At 36.7% G+C, this 22,836-nt stretch overlaps 1 pseudogene; it reads left to right on the top strand.

The window, feature by feature from the left end:
* The first annotated feature begins 18,162 nt into the window (after window positions 1-18,162).
* LOC101254403 (G-type lectin S-receptor-like serine/threonine-protein kinase SD2-5) lies at window positions 18,163-21,273 on the top strand (annotated as a pseudogene).
* Window positions 21,274-22,836: the final 1,563 nt, after the last annotated feature.

The following is a 22,836-nucleotide window of genomic DNA, read 5'->3' as shown; positions in this document are numbered from 1 at the left end:
TATAGTAGGGGTAAAATCGTAATTCAACTTTTAATTTTTTTGTTCATGCTTTTAGTAATACTAGTTTCTGAGCACGTGCTTCGCACGTATGTTTCATGTGAATTTTTATAGATACGTTAGAATGACTAAAATTTTATAGAAATATATATGTAAATTGTAATGAATAATAAAATGTAACAATTACAAAATAAGAAAAAAGACTTACGGCAATGAAACATTCATAGAAAACTAAATTAAGAAGTCTAACAGAGAGAAAAAAAGACAAAAAGAAACAGAATATTTTGATGTATATATAGATGAAAAAATAAGTACAAAATTAGTACATACCTCTTTGAGTTCTTATTAACTCCTTTCATATACTATCAAAATTCAAGAGTCTTCATCGTCTACTTTAAATATAAAATAAAAATAATAGCCTAATAATCTTGGTAGGGATTTCATAAGATAAAGAAGTTGAATTTATATAAATAGAGTTGAAGGAATATCAAAAGATATCTTAAAGTTTTAGTTCAAAAATTTGGAGGTTATGAATATGAAAAGATGAGAGTTATGAATATTAAGAGTATAAAAGTTGAATAAGTAATTAGAAAATAATAATAAATAAATGAAGAATATGAAAAAAAATTAAAGTTAGCAAATCATGTAGAAAGAACAACTAAAGTTCTTATCATGTAATTAAGCATCAATGAATTTAAATTTGTAACGACCTGTTTAGTCGTTTTGAGTAGCAGACTTCAATTCTGGAAAAACTGGCAGAAGCGACAGACCCCACGACGGACTGTCATGGGCACGACGGACCGTCGCAGGGTCTCGTTTCAAAACACTTAGAAAATCTGAAATTGGGTACTGAAAATCGACTCTCTGAACTTCGTAACGGAATGGCAGGACGGACCGTCACAGGCATGACGGACCGTCACAGATTATTCAGTGGAAATTGAGTCTCTGACCCTTGCGACGACCTGCAGGACGGACCGTTGCAGGCACGACGGGCCGTCACAGACTGTGAAATCCCAGTCTGGGTCGGATTTCTTTACACGTTTTAAGGGACGTTTTGGACTATTCCTACTTTAATTATAAAGTTAGAGGGTTAATGTTAATAAGTCTAATTACTTGGGGGTTAAAAGAGGTAACCTTAAGTTAATTAGTGGGTTATTATTGTCATCTTTTATTCTTAATTATATACTAATTAGGGTAAAAGAAAGAGGGTTTGAATAAAGAAAACAGAAAGAACAAGAGAAAGAGAGAGAAATTCGAACGAGAAAGAGGATCGAACGAGAGGAAAAAAAACACAAAGCTTAGGAAATCACTTGCTTGATCACGAATCTTCGGTGGAGGTAGGTTATGGTTTTCATGCTATTCGTAGTAAACTCTTAATAGCGAATGATATGTGTTAGTAGTATTGTAAACCTTCTATATGCTTAATTGTATGCTTGCATGAATGATGTGATTATGTAATTGTGAATAAATAAGCATGATGAAGCTATTGAATCCCAAATCTTGAAAAGAAACCCTAATCTACTTTGTTAATGATGATGCCTTGGTATAAAAGAAGGCTTGATGAACGAAAGTGGTGAGATTAGGGGATCGGGTGCCACGTTCCTGTACCAGGATAGAATATATGGATCGAGTGTCGTGTTCCGACACTAGGATAGTATATGGATCGGGTGCCACGTTCCGGTACCAGGATAATATATGAGGATCAGAGTGCCACGTTCCGACACCAGGATAGTATATGGATCGGGTGCCACGTTCCGATACCAGGATAGTATATGAGGATCGGAGTGTCACGTTCCGACACCAGGATAGTATATGGATCGGGTGCCACGTTCCGGTACCAGGATAGAATATGGATCGGGTGTCACGTTCCGACACCAGGATAGTATATTGAGTAGCGGAGTGTCACGTACCGGCACGAGGGGAATAAAGATAATGAGTCTTGAAAGACGATAATATATTCAAATCTAATGAACCTAATTCCCAAATGAGTATGTTGAGGAGGCGTGAGTCCTCATTGATGTGCTTGGTGTTGTAACCAAGGGTTATGGTAACTGTAAATGCTGCATGCTAAGGATATTAGTTGATTTTATGATATTATCTGATATATACTGTTTTCTATTTTGAGTTGGCCGATGATATCTACTCAGTACCCGTGTTTTGTACTGACCCCTACTTTTATGTTTTCTTCTTGTTTATTTGTGGAGTGCAGCAAACGTGCCGTCGCCTTCGACTCAACAGTAATTCAAGCCAGTCTTATTACACCGGAAATTCAGGGTGAGCTAATGCTTCTAGCTTGGACTGGATCTTCTTCTTCAAGTCTTGATGCCTTGAACTTCCGGCATGGACTAACTTCTTATGTATTTTTAGCTTTTAGAATACTCTTAGTTTAGTCATTTGATCGTAGATGTTCTTGTGGTGATGACTTTCAGATTTTGGGGATACTAATAGTTATTGATTTTATTAATAAGTTTAAGTCTTCCGCATTACTTTATGTTGATATTATATTGAAATGTTAAGGTTTAGATTGGTTGGTTCGCTCACATAGGAGGGTAAGTGTGGGTGCCAGTCGCGGCCCGGATTTGGGTCGTGACAAACTTGGTATCAGAGCATTAGGTTCGTTGGTCTCATCACACAAGAACGAGTCTAGTAGAGTCTTAAGGAACGGTAGGGGGACGCCTTTACTTTTCTTTGAGAGACTATAAGACTTTAGGAAAATTCCATTCTTTCTTTCTTTCTTTCGTGCTACTACTTGAATCCAATTGGTATCTAGGTGATACAAATTGGTATCTGACCATCTTCACTCTCTTTCGCAGATGGTTAGAACTAGAGCAACGACTACGCCAACACCAACACCAGCACCAGCAGGACAGGGTGCGTCTGAGCCAGCCACTGGGGCTGTGGCTCGAGGAAGAGCAACGGCAAGAGGCCGTGGTAGAGGTCGTGGGAGGACGTCCTCTAGAGGAAGAGGACGAGCACCTAACCCATCTAATACTAGGGCGGTGACTCCTCCACCGACTGAAGAAGTAGTAAGAGAAGGGGATGATGGGGAGAATGAACAAGTGCAGAATGAGGAAATGCCACCCCAACCTACCCCAGAGATGATCAATCAGGTTCTGGCTTATCTTAGCGGGTTATCTGATCAGGGCCAGACACCCCCAGTGTTTTCTGCACCAGCACCTCAGGCTCCGGAGGTACAACATGCGGCTACTATGGCTCCCCGCATGGATGTTCCATTGGAAATAAACACATTTCCTCGTCTGACTACAGGGCCTGTAATGACAAATGATCAACATGAAATTTCAGTAAGTTCTTGAAATTGAAACCTCCAGTCTTCAAGGGTGCTGAATCGGAGGATGCTTATGATTTTCTGGTTGACTGTCACGAGCTACTACATAAGATGGGTATAGTAGAACGGTTTGGTGTTGAGTTCGTGAGTTATAAGTTTCAAGGGAACGCCAAAATGTGGTGGCGATCAGATGTTGAGTGTCAACCGACAGAGGCACCACCTATGACTTGGGCCTCATTCTCTAGCTTGTTTATGGAGAAGTATATCCCTCGGACTTTGAGGGATAGGAAGAGGGATGAGTTCTTGAGCCTAGAGCAAGGTAGGATGTCGGTTAATGCTTACGAGGCTAGGTTTCACGCACTATCCAGATATGCCACGCAACTTTGTTTCAGTCCACAAGAGAGGATTCGCCGGTTTGTGAAGGGGTTGAGATCAGAGTTGCGAATTTCGGCCTTACAGGTAGCGGCTACAGCAAAATCCTTCCAAGAAGTGGTAGACTTCGTGATAGAGGTGGAAGGAGTGAAGCCCGATGACTTCACCTCGACATCGACATCAAAAAGGTTTCGAAAGAGAGGTGAGTTTAATGGTTCTTGCTCTAGAGGACAAGGTTCCGGAGGTTACGCAGTTCAACCCATTCAGTCTTCACTACAGACTGTAGTTGGGGGTCCACCTCCGACCGGTCAACACTTCTCTGAGAGACCTATGCATGAACCCAGAGAGTGCTATGGATGTGGGGAGATTGGACATATTAAGAGATATTGTCCAAAACAGAGTTACAGACCTCCAAATGTTAGAGGTAGAGGTGGTCATGGCAGAGGCCGTTATTCTGGAGGACGTGGTGGTCGAGGTAATGGTGGTCACCAGAATGGCTGAGGTGATGGGCAACCTGGAGCCACTACATCACAACATGGTAGGGGCAACGGACAGACGGGTGAGAGGGCCCATTGCTACGCTTTCCCTGGGCGGTCTGAAGCGGAGGCATCTGATGCTGTCATCACAGGTAATCTTCTGGTTTGTGATTGCATGGCTTCTGTATTGTTTGATCCTGGATCCACATTTTCTTATGTATCTTCCTCATTTGCTAATGGTCTAAATTTACATTGTGAATTACTTGATATGCCTATTCGTGTTTCTACTCCGGTGGGTGAGTCTGTGGTAGTTGAAAAGGTATATAGGTCTTGTTTGGTGAAATTTGTGGGGAGCAACACTTATGTAGATTTGGTTATCTTGGAAATGGATGATTTTGATGTAATTCTGGGTATGACTTGGCTTTCTCCGCAATTTGCGATCTTGGATTGTAATTCTAAAACAGTGACGTTAGCCAAACCTGGGACAGATCCGTTAGTTTGGGAGGGTGACTACACTTCCAATCCGGTGCGTATCATCTCCTTTCTTCATGCTAAGAAAATGGTTAGTAAAGGGTGTTTAGCTTTCTTGGCACATCTCAAGGACGACACTACCCATGTACCTTCGATTGAGTCAGTTTCGGTGGTCCATAAGTTTCTAGATGTGTTCCCTGCAGATCTTCCTGGTATGCCACCAGATAGGGATATTGATTTCTGTATTGACCTTGAACCGGGTACTCGCCCCATTTCTATACCCCCTTACAGAATGGCTCCCGCGGAGTTAAGAGAGTTAAAAGCCCAACTTCAAGAGTTGTTGAACAAAGGCTTTATTAGACCAAGTGCATCTCCTTGGGGTGCTCCGATTTTGTTTGTGAAGAAGAAGGATGGGAGTTTTCGAATGTGTATAGACTACAGACAACTAAACAAGGTAACCATAAAGAACAAGTATCCCCTTCCCCGCATTGATGACTTGTTCGATCAGTTACAAGGTGTTTGTGTCTTCTCTAAGATTGACTTGAGATCCGGTTATCATCAATTGAAAATACGGGCAACGGATGTGCCAAAGACTGCTTTTCGAACGAGGTATGGGCATTACGAATTTGTAGTGATGTCTTTTGGTCTTACGAATGCCCCTAATGCGTTCATGAGCTTGATGAACGGGATTTTTAAGCCATATTTGGACCTCTTCGTGATCATATTTATTGATGATATATTGGTATACTCAAAGAGCAAGAAGGAACATGAAGAGCATTTGAGAATGGTATTGGAAATGTTGAGGGAGAAAAAGCTTTATGCCAAGTTCTCTAAGTGTGAGTTTTGGCTAGATGCAGTGTCCTTCTTGGGGCACGTGGTTTCTAAGTAAGGAGTGATGGTGGATCCTTCTAAGGTTGAGACAGTGAAGAATTGGGTAAGACCCACTAACGTGTCAGAAATAAGGAGCTTTATTGGGTTAGCTAGCTACTACCGCCGATTTGTATTCTCTTCTATTGCTTCCCAATTGACGAACTTGACTAAGCAGAATGTTCCATTTGTATGGTCGGACGAATGTGAGGAAAGCTTTCAGAAGCTCAAGACTTTGTTGACTACCGAACCTATCCTTACCTTGCCAGTAGAGGGTAAGAACTTCATTGTTTATTGTGATGCATCCTATTCTGGTTTGGGTGCAGTACTGATGCAAGAGAAGAGTGTGATTGCTTATGCTTCAAGGCAACTAAAGGTGCATGAACGTAACTATCCGATCCACGATTTGGAATTGGCCGCGGTAGTGTTTGCATTAAAGCAATGGAGACACTATCTATATGGGGTTAAGTGTGAGGTCTATACGGATCATCGTAGCCTACAGTATGTCTTTACTCAGAAAGATTTGAACTTGAGACAGAGGAGATGGATGGAACTACTGAAGGACTACGACATCACTATTTTGTATCATCCGGGGAAGGCGAATGTTGTAGCGGATGCTTTAAGTAGAAAGGTGGGAAGCATGGGAAGTCTAGCTCACTTGCAAGCTTCTAGACGCCCATTGGCTAGAGAGGTTCATACTCTAGCTAATGACTTGATGAGATTAGAAGTAAATGAGAAGGGAGGATTGTTGGCTAGTGTGGAGTCAAGATCTTCTTTTCTTGACAAAATTAAGGGAAAACAGTTTGATGATGAGAAACTAAGGCGAATCCAAGATAAAGTATTGCGAGGGGAGGCTAAGGAAGCACAAATCGATGAGGAAGGTGTTTTGAGAATCAAGGGAAGGGTATGTGTACCCCGCGTCGATGATTTGATCAACACTATTCTGACAGAGGCTCATAGTTCAAGGTATTCTATACATCCGGGTGCAACCAAGATGTATCGTGACCTAAAACAACACTTTTGGTGGAGTAGAATGAAGCGTGATATTGTTGACTTTATTGCCAAGTGTCCAAACTGTCAACAAGTAAAGTATGAACACCAAAGGCCCGGAGGAACACTTCAGAGAATGCCCATTCCGGAATGGAAGTGGGAAAGAATTGCAATGGACTTTGTGGTTGGTCTTCCAAGGACAATGGGTAAGTATGACTCCATTTGGGTGATTGTTGATAGGTTAACTAAATCTACTCATTTCATTCCGGTAAAGGTGACTTACAATGCAGAGAAGTTAGCCAAGATCTATATCTCAGAAATCGTTCGATTGCATGGGGTTCCACTATCCATCATATCAGATAGAGGTACGCAGTTTACTTCTAAGTTTTGGAAAACATTGCATGTGGAATTGGGTACTAGGTTGGACCTTAGTACTGCGTTCCATCCTCAGACCGATGGTCAGTTTGAAAGGACGATTCAAGTGTTGGAGGATATGCTTCGTGCATGTGTGATAGAGTTTGGTGGCCATTGGGATAGCTTCCTACCCTTAGCGGAGTTTTCATACAATAATAGCTATCACTCAAGTATTGATATGGCCCCATTTGAAGCATTGTATGGGAGGAGATGTAGGTCTCCCATTGGTTGGTTTGATGCATTCGAGGTTAGACCTTGGGGTACTGACCTTTTGAGGGATTCAATAGAGAAAGTGAAGTCTATTCAAGAAAAGCTTCTAGCGGCGCAAAGTAGACAAAAAGAATATGCAGATCGAAAGGTTAGAGACTTAGAGTTCATGGAAGGTGAACAAGTCTTGTTGAAGGTTTCGCCAATGAAAGGGGTGATGCGATTTGGTAAGCGAGATAAACTTAGCCCAAGGTATATTGGTCCATTTGAAGTACTTAAGCGAGTAGGGGAGGTGGCTTATGAGTTAGTCTTGCCTCCAGGGCTGTCCGGAGTGCATCCGGTATTCCATGTGTCTATGTTGAAAAGATATCATGGGGATGGAAACTACATTATCCGTTGGGATTCAGTTTTGCTTGATGAGAATTTGTCTTATGAGGAGGAACCTGTTGCCATTCTAGATAGAGAAATTCGCAAGTTGAGATCAAGGGAGATTGCATCCATCAAAGTTCAATGGAGGAATCGACCCGTTGAAGAAGCCACTTGGGAGAAGGAGGCGGATATGCGAGAAAAATACCCATATCTGTTTACAGATTCAGGTACTTCTTTTCGCCCTTGTTTTCCTTCTTGTGATCGTTTGGAGACGAACGATGGGTAAATTGGTATCTATTGTAACGACCTGTTTAGTCGTTTTGAGTAGCAGACTTCAATTCTGGAAAAACTGGCAGAAGCGACAGACCCCACGATGGACCGTCATGGGCACGACGGACCGTCGCAGGGTCTCGTTTCAAAACACTTAGAAAATCTGAAATTGGGTACTGAAAATCGACTCTCTGAACTTCGTAACGGAATGGCAGGATGGACCGTCACAGGCGTGACGGACCGTCACAGATTATTCAGTGGAAATTGAGTCTCTGACCCTTGCGATGACCTGCAGGACGGACCGTCGCAGGCACAACGGGCCGTCACAGACTGCGAAATCCCAGTCTGGGTCGGATTTCTTTACACGTTTTAAGGGATGTTTTGGACTATTCCTACTTTAATAATAAAGTTAGAGGGTTAATGTTAATAAGTCTAATTACTTGGGGGTTAAAAGAGGTAACCTTAAGTTAATTAGTGGGTTATTATTGTCATCTTTTATTCTTAATTATATACTAATTAGGGTAAAAGAAAGAGGGTTTGAATAAAGAAAACACAAAGAATAAGAGAAAGAGAGAGAAAGTCGAACGAGAAAGAGGATCGAACGAGAGGAAAAAAAACACAAAGCTTGGGAAATCACTTGCTTGATCACGAATCTTCGGTGGAGGTAGGTTATGGTTTTCATGCTATTCGTAGTAAACTCTTAATAGCGAATGATATGTGTTAGTAGTATTGTAAACCTTCTATATGCTTAATTGTATGCTTGCATGAATGATGTGATTATGTAATTGTGAATAAATAAGCATGATGAAGCTATTGAATCCCAAATCTTGAAAAGAAACCCTAATCTACTTTGTTAATGATGATGCCTTGTATAAAAGAAGGCTTGATGAACGAAAGTGGTGAGATTAGGGGATCGGGTGCCACGTTCCGGTACCAGGATAGAATATATGGATCGGGTGTCGCGTTCCGACACCAAGATAGTATATGGATCGGGTGCCACGTTCCGGTACCAGGATAGTATATGAGGATCGGAGTGTCACGTTCTGACACCAGGATAGTATATGGATCGGGTGCCACGTTCCGGTACCAGGATAGTATATGAGGATCGGAGTGTCACGTTCCGACACCAGGATAGTATATGGATCGGGTGCCACGTTCCGGTACCAGGATAGAATATGGATCGGGTGTCACGTTCCGACACCAGGATAGTATATTGAGTAGCGGAGTGTCACGTACCGACACGAGGGGAATAAAGATAATGAGTCTTGAAAGACGATAATATATTCAAATCTAATGAACCTAATTCCCAAATGAGTATGATGAGGAGGCGTGAGTCCTCATTGATGTGCTTGGTGTTGTAACCAAGGGTTATGGTAACTGTAAATGCTGCATGCTAAGGATATTAGTTAATTTTATGATATTATCTGATATATACTGTTTTCAATTTTGAGTTGGCCGATGATATCTACTTAGTACCCGTGTTTTGTACTGACCCCTACTTTTATGTTTTCTTCTTGTTTATTTGTGGAGTGCAGCAAACGTGCCGTCGCCTTCGCTTCAACAGTAATTCAAGCCAGTCTTACTACACCGGAAATTCAGGTTGAGCTAATGCTTCTAGCTTGGACTGGATCTTCTTCTTCAAGTCTTGATGCCTTGAACTTCCGGCATGGACTAGCTCTTATGTATTTTTAGCTTTTAGAATACTCTTAGTTTAGTCATTTGATCGTAGATGTTCTTGTGGTGATAACTTCCAGATTTTGGGGATAATAATAGTTATTGATTTTATTAATGAGTTTAAGTCTTCTGCATTACTTTATGTTGATATTATATTGAAATGTTAAGGTTTAGATTGGTTGGTTCGCTCACATAGGAGGGTAAGTGTGGGTGCCAGTCGCGGCCCGGATTTGGGTCGTGACAAAATTTTTATCAATGTGTGTCTCCATTTTGTAGATTTACACCCTTTAAATTATTAAATCTCGTTATTTATCATAAAGGATAATACTTTATCCACATCAATTATATTATTTATGAGAGGGGTTAAGAAAAAGTTATAAGTAGAGGAAAAGTAAAGAAATTTAGGTAAAAAAAATTTCTTTTTAAAAATAATTATTATATACATATAGATTATAGATGATAAATATCAATAAATTAGATATTTAATTAGGAATTAATCTTAGAAAGTCTAAAAGTCATTAACATTTAATTAAATTTATACAATCAAATATAGAAATATTTTATAACAATTTAATTTATAGAAGGGGTAAAACCGTAATTCAACTTGAAAACAGAGTTAAGTAAAAGAAAGAACAATGAAGCAAAGTTAAATAGACGATCTAAAAGGAATTTCAACTCAGGGAAAAAGTTAGGTTGTTGATCGAAAAAGTGAATTCTCTACAAGAAATCATCAAGTTCAAACACACAATGGCAACCATCATTTTCTCATGTCATCACTAATGAGATCACTTCTGCAGCACCATATGCAACAAAGGGTCATTAGGATAAAGTCATAGTAACATGAGAGCAAAATAAAAATAAGTTAACGTGATAAAGTCCGAAAAATTAAAAATAAATTAAGAAACCATAAAAAAGAAAATGAGATAAAAATATACCAGTTCTTGAAGTGAACCGTTTCCACAAGTAGAAGAAGTTGCGTTTGAACCAGTATATGAATCCTAATTACTAAGAAATATATCTCAGACTTTAGATTTCTAAATAGATTTGTACTCGCATAGGAGATTGAAAGGTCATAACTTCTGGGAATTTGAAAGATGTCGGCTAATTAACTGTATATGATTATTAGCATTAGTATAATGATAGCATTATTATTTAATAACTAATTAATTAATGTTTTTATTTTTTTTTTTAGTTGAAGGGTAATTCAACTTTTCATTTTGGAGCTTCCCACTTATAATAATATATGATGATTTGATAAGTAAATTAAGTGTATAAGTAAATTAAGCAAACTTTTGTTGACTTGTTCAACTATTAAGTTTTTACCACTTCACTCATTGTATTTTAGAATTTACAGGTTCAAATGTATGTATTACTGTTTTAAAATTTGCCAATTTGTTTTACATACATATGTATTTTTCGTGTTAAAAATACTGAATTCAGTTGTTTCCAAGTGTTACTACTTCCTAACGTTTTTTCCTGTAACACTCATTTCATTCACTCAAATGTTTGCATTCGTAACAATCCGTAAGCAGATAATCAAGTAATGTTTACATGTCAATGGCTTTCATTTTATTTTTGTTAGGACCGTAAATAAGTAGGTGTAAACGCGGAAGCTAGCAAAGCAAACCTCGAAAGACCACGAGTAAGAAGACAACGAGAAATATACCAAAAAACACAAAGATTTAACGTGGTTCGGTCAATCGACCTACGTCCACAAAGGAGATGAGCAATCCACTATAAACATGAGAGTACAAAATACAAAGGGAAACAACCTCAACCAATTCACTCGGAATACATGAAAGGTTCACAAATTCTCCCTCTAACCAAAACTCTCAAAGCCCTTAAAACTACATTGTGAATGCTAATTAAGTTAGAAGGAACATGCCTCTATTTATAGAGTCCTAAACCTTTTCCTACCAAAAAAAAGAATAGTCTATTCAAAACCTTTTCCTAAAAGGAAAACCTATTTATGGTAAGAAATCAGGGCAAATAAAATCCAACAAATCTCCCCCTTGGCCTGAATTTCTGACAAAATAAATTTGTCCACCTTCTTTACTTAATCTTCAACAACTTGCTTCTCCTCTCCATAATCTCCTTTACAAAATTTATGTCTCAACACAGAGAACCTCTCTGAAACAATTTCTCCAACAAAATCTTCATTACTGTTAAAAAGGTTGCGGCTAGAACTACACCCATCAAGATGAACACTTCTTTCTAACTTGGTTCAATCATCGATTATCGAACCACTACACCTGATTCCATCATTGAATCTGGCTCTGATACCACTTGTTAGGACCGAAAATAAGCAAGTGTAAACGCGGAAGCTAGCAAAGCAAACCTCGAAAGATCACGAGTAAGAAGACAACGAGAAATATACCAAAAGATACAGAGATTTAACGTGGTTCGGTCAATCGACCTACGTCCACAATGGAGATGAGCAATCCACTATAAATATGAGAGTACAAAATACAGAGAGAAACAACCTCAACCAATTCACTCGGAATACATGGGAGGTTCACACAAGTGATAACATATCAAGCTTGTGACCCACAATTTCTTCCCCTAACCAAAACTCTCAAAACCCTTAAAACTACATTGTGAATGCTAATTAAGTTAGAAGGAACATGCCTCTATTTATAGAGTCCTAAACCTTTTCCTACCAAAAAAAAAATAGTCAATTCAAAACCTTTTCCTAAAAGGAAAACCTATTTATGGTAAGAAATCAGGGCAAATAAAACCCAACAAATCTTCCCCTTGGCCTGAATTTCTGACAAAATAAATTTGTCCACCTTCTTTACTTAATCTTCAACAACTTGCTTCTCCTCTCCATAATCTCCTTTACAAAATTTATGTCTCAACACAGAGAACCTCTCTGAAATAATTTCTCCAACAAAATCTTAATTACTGTCAAAAAGGTTGCGGCTAGAACTACACCCATCAAGATGAACACTTCTTTCTAACTTGGTTCAATCATCGATTATCGAACCATTACACCTGATTCCATTATTGAATCTGGCTCTGATACCACTTGTTAGGACCGTAAATAAGCAGGTGTAAACGCGGAAGCTAGCAAAGCAAACCTCGAAAGACCACGAGTAAGAAGACAACGAGAAATATACCAAAAAACACAAAGATTTAACGTGGTTCGGTCAATCGACCTACGTCCACAAAGGAGATGAGCAATCCACTATAAACATGAGAGTACAAAATACAAAGGGAAACAACGTCAACCAATTCACTCGGAATACATGAGAGGTTCACAAATTCTCCCTCTAACCAAAACTCTCAAAGCCCTTAAAACTACATTGTGAATGCTAATTAAGTTAGAAGGAACATGCCTCTATTTATAGAGTCCTAAACCTTTTCCTACCAGAAAAAAAGAATAGTCAATTCAAAACCTTTTCTTAAAAGGAAAACCTATTTATGGTAAGAAATCAGGGCAAATAAAACCCAACAATTTTAACAACAACTGTTACAGATAGCAATTCATGGCACTTTTCTCCTCAATCAGGTTCAGGTCAAGTCCTCCACTGAATGGGACCAGATATTAATTATTGTTCAACTGTACAAAATAATATCTAATTAATATTAGATGACTTTTATGTGAAAAATAAAGATGATTTTTTGGAGGTACAAAAATATCTTAGATATTTATTAGAACTTTGTAGAGTTGGATAGAATAAATATCTTTGATATTTATACTTAAAGAAAAATCTAGATAATTAGATATTTAGAGTAAAGTATAGAATAATCTAGATTTTTATTAGATATTTAGAAGATAGGGTCATCTAGATTTTTCTCGTAGATCTTTCTAGAATAATTTTTAGAAGCATCCTTATACTAGTATAAATAGGGGTGACCATAGTCACTTGTAATCAACCCAAATCAACTAGTGTTCTTCTATATCAAAGTTTTTCTTATTCAAAATATTCCTTCTCCTTTCTAGCTTCCTATTCCTTAGTTGAATCTTCCGATCTTAGTTAACGATCTTGGGCTAGCAGAAGGTTCCCCAATTATATTCTTCTTCTGCTATTCCCTACATTTTATCACAAGGTAAAACAACTTCACTTAGATATTTGCATCTTCCTTGGTGGTGCAGCTTCTGTGATCTTTCATCCACTTAAACGTCTTAAGTTGTGAGGTTTTACACCGAGTATATTGTTGTTTAATGATTCATCGAGCTGGATATTAACGTATCTTGTACCTCAAAGTTACAATCTCATCTAAGGCATAAGATTAGTGTATGAACTTCTCTCTAAGACACAAGTTATGTATAACGCAAAAAAAAATTCGGAAATTATGATCAAGCTATAATATTTTAAAGGGATAATGCCCAAGTACCCCCTCAACCTATGCCCGAAATCTCAGAGACACACTTATACTATACTAAGGTCCTATTACCCCCCTTAACTTATTTTATTAATAATTTTTTACCCCTTTTTAGCTTACGTGGCACTATCTTGTGGGCCCAATGATGGTTGACTTTTTTTTCGAACTAGTGCCACGTAGGCTAAAAAGGGGTAGAAAATTACATATAAAATAAGTTCAGGGGGGTAATAGGACCTTAGTATAGTATAAGTGTGTCTCTGGGATTTAGGGCATAGGTTGAGGGGGTACTTGGGTATTTTCCCTATTTTAAAACTGAACTTATGCCTTGTTAGTTATTTTTTACCTTTTTTGATTTTTTTTAATACTAGTCTCTAGGCACGTGCGTTGCACGTGTATCCTAAATAAAAATCAGTAAAAAAATAAATGAAAAAGTATATAATAAACTATTAGGAGAACATGATATTTTTTTCGAGTGTTCTCTCGATAATTTCAATTCACTGCACATTAGACTCCAAAGATTACCCATTTATAAGCAATTAAATGTACAGACAGTCATCAACAATTAAAAAATTCATGAAATTGATCAATCAAAAGGTGATTAGATATCAATATTTGTTTTATATTCCAAGAAAGACATATCAAGTTAAAGAATTAAAGAGGGAAAACGCGACATTACTTAAAGTCTTCTTGTATCCTTAATGTGTGTCGTTACAAATGTAACTACTTCCTTAAAAACTTTCAGATATACCCAGACTTACATTTATAGGCTTACAACTACTATCCATCACTATTAGAGAAGACTTGGAGTTACTACATTTGTTGAAGAAAATGTGATATATTTTGCTAGCAAACAACTGCAATTTCAATTTATTAGTAATAGTTTAAAAGTTTATAACATGGTTTCTTTTATGCGGGAAACTATGCTTAGAGAGTTTCAAAGAGAGTTGATCATCATTCAGCATCAAATCATATGTGTACAACACTCAATTTTTGATATGTGTGATTATATTTTTCAAGCTATTTATTTTACCTATTAAAAAAATTAGAAAGTTATCATTCAAATGAATTTAGCAAATCAAACGGAAAAATCTAGACTTAATAAGATTGTACCTGAAAATTAGAAGACACTTTGTACCCACTTAACAATGAAAGCTTATGTTGAATAACTAATATTGAATATGTTTATATAGTGTAGTGTAGAAGATTTGTTGATAAAAGCTCTTTGATATTCCTCAATTACTTAATTTGATTCCTTTCAACTTCTCATAATTAACAAAATACGTTTTAACTTCTATATTAATTGAAACTTTATTAGTGTTCATCCTATTTTGTTGTTTCACACATAGTAATTGAGTAGACCGCTGAACTTCTCATTTTGATCCTCTATTATGTAGTTCAAATATTACTATTTAATTAGATATTTAATTTATATTTGGATAAAGTATTTTATTACTTTTTAATTTAGTATAGGGGCAAAATAGTAATTTAACTTTACACTTTAGAGCTTCATACTTATAATAATACTAGTTCTCGGAACGTGCATCGCACGTTTGTCCCCTAATTGATATAAGAAAATTTTAATTTATATAGCTAAGTTCAAATCTAAGTCCTTTCATATGTATGTTTAACACTAGTTTCTGAGGACGTGCTCTGCACGTGTGTTTCATGTGAATTTTTTTAGATATGTTAGAATGACTAAAGTTTATATGTAAATTATAATGAATAATAAAATGTAACAATTACAAAAAAAGAATAAAGACTTACGCAATAAAACATTCATAGAAAACTAAATTAAGAAGTCTAATGGAGAAAAAAAAGACAAAAAGAAACAAATCTAAGAAAAAATATAATGTAGACATTATTCTTATAAGATTGATGTATGTATAGATGAAAAAATAAGTACATAACTCTCTGAGTTCTTATCGACTCCTTCCATATCCTATCAAAATTCTAGAGGCTTCTTCATCTACTTTAACTATAGAATAAATGTAGCCTAATAATCTTGGTAGGAGTTTCATGAGATAAAGAAGTTGAATTTATATAGATATAAAAGAAGGAATATCAAAAGAAATCTTAAAGTTTTAGTTTAAATATTTAGAGGTTATGAATATGAAAAGATGAGATTTATGAATATTAAGTGTATAAAAGTTGAATAAGTAATTAACAAATAATAATAAATAAATGAAGAATATGAAATTGAAATTAAAATTAGCAAACCATGTAGAAAGAACAACTAAAGTTATTATCACGTAATAAGCGTTAATGAATTTAAATTTGTGAAGATAGAGTCGTTCTTTAATAATAGTCAAGAGGATGGTATCAATGTGTGTCTCCATTTTGCAGATTTGCAATCTTTAAATTATTAAATTTCATTATTTATCATTAAGGATAATACTTTATCCATATAAATTATATTATTCATGTTAAGAAAAAAATTATGAGAAGAGGAAAAATATAGCAATTTAGGTAGAGACCATTTTTTATAAAAAATTATAATTATTATATACATATAGATTATAAATCATAAATATTAATTAATTAGATATTTAATTAGAAATTAATCTTAAGAAGTCTAAAAGTCATTAACATTTTAATTAAATTTATACAATCAAATATTTAAATAGTTTATAACAATTTAATTTATAGAAGGGATAAAATCGTAATTCAACTTTTAACTTTTTTTCTTCATGCTTTTAGTAATATATGATATGATTAGGGGTATCTTTTTCTGGGTTTTTATTATTTAAACTCTAAAGGACAACATTTTGGTGGCATCATAATCGCAGGACAAGATATAACTATAATTATATGCGATAAGTTAGATTTTTCATTATATTTGGTAAGAATCTCTTAATTCTATATACCAATTTTTTAATGTTGCATCAAATTTTGAACTTGTATGACAGTTGGGATCAATACATTCTTGTTTGGAACAAACATGCAACGAACGTTTCCAAATACATTAACAGTATTTTTCTCAATGAATTAAGACATTCCAAGTGATGTTACAAACTGTTATTAACAATTACTTTGGAACTGTTGGGCACTTTCCTCCTCATTAAGGTTCATGTCAAGTCTTGTACTGAATAGGATGTGCCATGTATTCCAAAGTCCAAGTCAAAATTGATGTTCCAATGTACATAATATCTTAAATATTTGCCCAGAGGGGCCTCAAAAAAACTTTTTCAATGTGCTATTTTTTTTCCAAACTGACTATGAGTGCGTTTGGTACGAAGGAAATTAATGGGGCAGGCTCTATCTTTCGACTAATGGGACCATTTTGACCATTTCCAAGTTATAATTTCATTATTGTTCAACTTTGCAGATAAATCAAGGTCACTAGGACTTTCATTTACTTTCTAACATATCAAACATAAAAATAATTACCAATTTAATCAATATTTGAGCTGAATAGATGATTTTTATTTTTAAGTAAGTTGGCTCATTCGTGTCCGAACTTGGTCAAACCTGTTGTGCGGAATTTGAGATAATACGAGAAAATATAAACGCGAAAAACAAGACAACAGATTTACGTGGTTCACCAATAAATTGGCTACGTCCACGGGAAGAGAGGGAGCAGTTTTATTATGGAGAGGCAAAAACAGTCCGATTCAAGGCATTCAACAAATCTCCGGTAAACTTTGATCGACACTGTTCCATTGTCATGCTGAGGATCGATATATACTTAATTTGAACTACACATAAAATAGGCAATTAGAAAGGAATGTCTTTTAATACATATAGATGGCGGTAATTTAGATAGTTAAAGGGAACAACTTCTAGTTTATATATGAAGTTCGCGAAAAAATAGTAGTTCAAGTGCGATCCAAAATGAGGATATAGTAAAAGTTGACTGTTGAAATAGTGTTTGAAGAGAGTGGAAGAAAATGTGATGCCTATTAGGACCGAAAATAAGTAGGTGTTCATGCGGAAGATAGCAAACCTCGAAAGACTACGAGTAAGAATACAACGAGAAGTATACCAAAAGACACAAAGATTTAACGTGGTTCGGTCAATCGACCAACGTCCACAAAGGAGATGAGCAATCCACTATAAATATGAGAGTACAAATTACAGAGAGAAACAACCTCTACCAATTCACTCAGAATACATGGGAGGTTCACACAAGTGATAACGTATCAAGCTTGTGACCCATAAATTCTACCCCTAATCAAAACTCTCAAAGCCCTTAAAGACTACATTGTGAATGCTGATTAAGTTAGAAGGAACATACCTCTATTTATAGAGTCCTAAATTTTTTCCTACCAGAAAAAGGATTAGTCAATCCAAAACATTTTTCTAAAAAGAAAACCTATTTATGGTAAGAAATTTAAGGCAAATAAAACCCAACAATGCCTTTCTAGTGAGCAAATATTGGTGTAGTTGATGCAAACTGATTTTTGAATTTTGTATGCTCATTTGTTTCTTCAATATGCATAACAAGATTCCATACATATTTTTTTTGTTTTGTTTAGGAAACAATGTTTGCAGAACATAGACTGTTTTCCTATCCTTATCTTCATTTATCTCCTCTTCTGTTCGTCTCGGTTTGCTATATCACAACCTATATTGGACTACAACACCACTCTTTCGGCTTTCTGGGCTTTCCTCTTTCCGGATCAACAGGCCATCAGTTGTTCTTAATTCCACAGCCTATGCCAACTATTTCGGTTGGACAACACCCATACTTGAGCGAAAAATGCTGGCTCAAGATTCCTCTGTGGCTTCTACTGCAAAAACTATGCCACCGAATGTCTTCTTGGTATCTTTATGTACTACAACAGATCCGATGGGGATAACGTTATAATAGATATTACCCCATTTAGTTTGGTCTGCTAACAGGAACCATTCTAGTGAAAGTTAACGCAATATTGCAACTAGGCCAAGATGGAAATTTAGTCTTGACAGACTCTGATGGCACTCCTGTTTGGTCCACTAATACTACTGGCAAATCTGTTTCTGGATTAAACATGACAGAAACGGGGAATCTCGTCCTCTTTGACAAAGACAATCAAACAATTTGGCAGTCTTTCAATCATCCAACAGATACTTTGCTCCCAGAGCAGAGTTTGGTTTCTGGGCGGAAGATCACAGCTAGTGTTTCATCAGACAATTCGAGTCAAGGTTTATTTTCTCTTACTGTTTACAAAGGAGGCTGGTCCGCTTACACGGATACTGACCCGCCTTAATATTACTACACTTCCTATTATGAAGACAATCCTTATTTCAGTTTTGATGGAGATACCTTTACTGCTTTACATCCTACTAATTCAACAGCTCAATTCGTGAAGATTGAGCCTAATGGACATTTAAAGGTATACCAATGGTCAGTAATGGATTGGAATGAACTAGACATAACAGCGGAACGTGTAGGAAACTGTGGGTATCCAATGGTGTGTGGAAGATATAGCATCTGTACAAATAATGGGCAATGTGCTTGTCCACCACAGGAAAATTTCTTCAGGCCATCTTCTGAGAGGAAACCAGATCTTGGATGTTCACAGCTGACTTCCATTTACTGCAACTCTTGCAGTACCATAGTTTCATAGAGCTCAAGGATATTGCATATTTTTCATTTCCGTATAATCATGAACCAAGTTCGAGCATATTTTGGCTTTGAGGACAAAGAGTTGGAAGATTGCAAAAGGGCCTGTTTGAGTAACTGTTCATGCAAAGCTGCTATCTTTGAATATAATTGGGATCTGAATCGAAGAGGGACCTGTTTGTTACTGAATGAAGTCTTCTCTCTCATAGACAACAACAGACAAGGAAGAGAAAAGACAGTATTTCTTAAGGTGCAGAATCAGTCTTTAATCATTCCTGGAAGAAAGAAATCAAGACCTTTCCAAGTGATTGTTGGATCTACTCTTGCACATTTCTTTGGGATAATTTTAAGCATAGCTACTTGCTTTCTTATCTTCCAAAAGAGGATACATGGAAAGGCTGCGGATTTTCCTGATCTGGAACCAATCTTACCAGGAATTCTAACTCGATTCTCTTACAATGAGCTGAAAGTAGTTACAGAAGATTTTAGTAGTAAGCTTGGGAAGGAGGATTTGGCTCTGTTTATAAAGGAACACTGCGAGATGGCACCAAAATAGCTGTGAAGCATCTGGATGGTGTAGGTCAAGTAAAGGAATCATTCTTAACAGAAGTTAAGGCGGTCGGTGGCATTCACCATATCAACTTGGTAAAACTCATCGGATTTTGTGCTGAAAAATGCCACAGGCTTCTAATCTATGAGTACATGGTGAATGGATCACTGGATAGGTGGATTATACATGAAAACTGAGAAAATGGGCTTACATGGAGCACAAGGCAGAGGATTGTGAAAAATAATAAAGTTGATTTTGGGAATGATAGATTGTTCTAGTAATGTTTCTAGAATAGTGTACGATAATATCTAGGATAAAAAATATCTAGATATTCTAGGGTAGAAGATAAAGATCACTAGAATTTTCTTTGTAGAAGTATCTACAAGAATTTCTAGAATCATCCATGAACAAGTATAAATATGGATGGTCTTGTACATTTGTAAGCAACCCAAAATCCAAATCAACTAGTCTTCTTCTATATCAAAGTTTTCTTGTTCAAAATATTCCTTCTCCTTTCTAGCTTCCTCTTCCTTAGTTGAATCTTCCGATCTTAGTTAACGATCTTGGGCTAGCAGAAGGGTTCCCCAATTATACTCACTGGATAGGTGGATTATACATGAAAACCGAGAAAATGGGAGCACAAGGCAGAGGATAATATCAGATATCGCCAAAGGGTTAGCGTATCTACATGAAGATTGCAGCCAAAAGATAATTCATTTGGACATCAAACCACAAAACAGCCTTCTGGATCAATATCTCAATGCCAAGATATCAGATTTTGGGTTGTTGAAGCTAATTGAGAAAGACAAAAGCAACGTTTTGACTAGAATGAGAGGAAAACGGGGTTATTTAGCCCCTGAATGGTTGAGCTCCGTAATCACTGAGAAAGTTTATGTTTATGCTTTTGGAATAGTCTTCTTGGAAATTCTCTGTGGGCGAAAGAATTTGGATAGGTCCCAAGCTGATGAAGAAGATGTCCATTTGCTAAGTGTATTTAGGAGAAAAGCGGAACAAGAGCAGCCCATGGATATGGTTGACAAAAACAACGAAGATATGCAGCTCCACAGGGAAGCAGTGACCGAAATGATGAGCCTCGCTGCATGGTGTCTACAGGGAGATTTTTCCAAGAGGCCTTCCATGTCATTGGTGGTTAAGGCATTGGAAGGTTTGGTCACTGTTGAAACCAACTTGGATTATGATTTCACACACGTACCTGAGATTGGGGCAGGCAACCAACAGAGGGAATCCATTATCAGTTCAAAAATTCCTTCAGTTTTATCGGGACCAAGGTAAACAATATGCTTAAGGTTTTGTCTCTGAAGGAACCAATTTGTGATTGCATAATGTCAAATGTTGCAACATTTTCAATTCTAGCATAACTTAAGGTTTATGAGATTACAATTCATGAAATGTAATGTTCAGTAACTTCTATATTAAATTTTTGAGCTTCATGTTACTATCATGTAGAGACTTCTCAATTCATGTGCGAAAAGAAGTATAATACTGTTGAAGTGTAGCTGCTTAACATGTGTTTTAAGTGCCGGCATTTGCATTAGGTACTTCAAATGGTAGTGCGCAGTAAGCTTATTGTGCTATTTATCGGAAAAGGTTCAGAAAGCAAGTTTAGAATTTTCTATATTGAACAACTGATCGTATCCTAATCAGCTTCACCTCATAACAATATCTTCTTGTAAACCACTAACCCCTTTGTGGACATGCAGGTTTAACAACTCTTATAGTAGGTCGGCTTTAGGCCACTCCTACTTGCTGGCTCAATTTTCCATCTCTAGTCAATAGCTTTTTATTTGAATAAGCACAAAATTGAAGAACATCATTAATGTACTTTTGACTATGTGAAATTACCCAATTCCATTTTTTTAACCGAATCCAACCCTCTAAACTAAACAAAAGACGTAACAATTAAACCCCAAAACCAATTTATCCAATCTTCTTCATCTCAATCTGTTGGGTTTTATTTGCCCTGATTTCTTACCATAAATAGGTTTTCCTTTTAGGAAAATGTTTTGGATTGACTAATCCTTTTTCTAGTAGGAAAAAGTTTAGGACTCTATAAATAGAGATTTGTTCCTTCTAACTTAATCAGCATTCACAATGTAGTCTTAAAGGCTTTGAGAGTTTTGGTTAGGGGGAGAATTTATGGGTCACAAGCTTGATACGCTATCATTTGTGTAAACCTCCCATGCATTCCGAGTGAATTGGTTGAGGTTGTTTCTCTCTGTATTTTGTACTCTCATATTTATAGTGGATTGCTCATCTCCTTTGTGGACGTAGGTCGATTGACCGAACCACGTTAAATCTTTGTGTCTTTTGGTATATTTCTCGTTGTTTTCTTACTCGTGGTCTTTTGAGTGTTTGCTTTGCTAGCTTCCGCGTTTACACCTACTTATTTCCGGTCCTAACACAATCCTCAATGGAAACTTCATACATTTGAAACAGAAATAACCAATATATTCTTGTGGATTCATGGGCTTGTTGATGAAGACGAATGCACCATAATGGTGTTGAGAGTCCAAATTCTGGAGTTTAACATAATTGATCCTCATTGGAACCAAAGGACCATTGCCACCCACAGTTGTTGGGCCTAGGGCCAAAGCATAAAGAGGTCCAAGAATTAGACAGTTCAATACTAGATTTGCTTGGGATTCAGGTTGAGTAGAGTTTATATGGTTATCATCTTCGATTTGGGAAATCATATGTATTGTGAAGAAACTGTCTATTCCTCTCATCTTCTTTCCGAAGTCTTATATAAATATTTTCTAACCTTTATTTACTTGTAATTTCAATATCTCGTTGTAACTCAGTAGTTTTCGAGTTGTAATTACTATTCAAAGTTATAATCATGTTCCCGTTCTTAATAATATAAGGGAAAAGGGTCTGATATACCCCTCAACTTTGTCATTTAGAGCTGATACACCCCTCGTTATAAAAGTGGCTCATATATACCCTTACCGTTATACAAACGGCTCACATATACCCCTGCCGTTACAAAATGACTCAC

The sequence above is a fragment of the Solanum lycopersicum genome, chromosome 7, assembly GCF_036512215.1.
Source record: "Solanum lycopersicum chromosome 7, SLM_r2.1".
Taxonomy (NCBI): domain Eukaryota; kingdom Viridiplantae; phylum Streptophyta; class Magnoliopsida; order Solanales; family Solanaceae; genus Solanum; species Solanum lycopersicum.
Note: the sequence above shows the minus strand (reverse complement) of the source record. Positions and strands in the feature narration are given on the sequence as shown.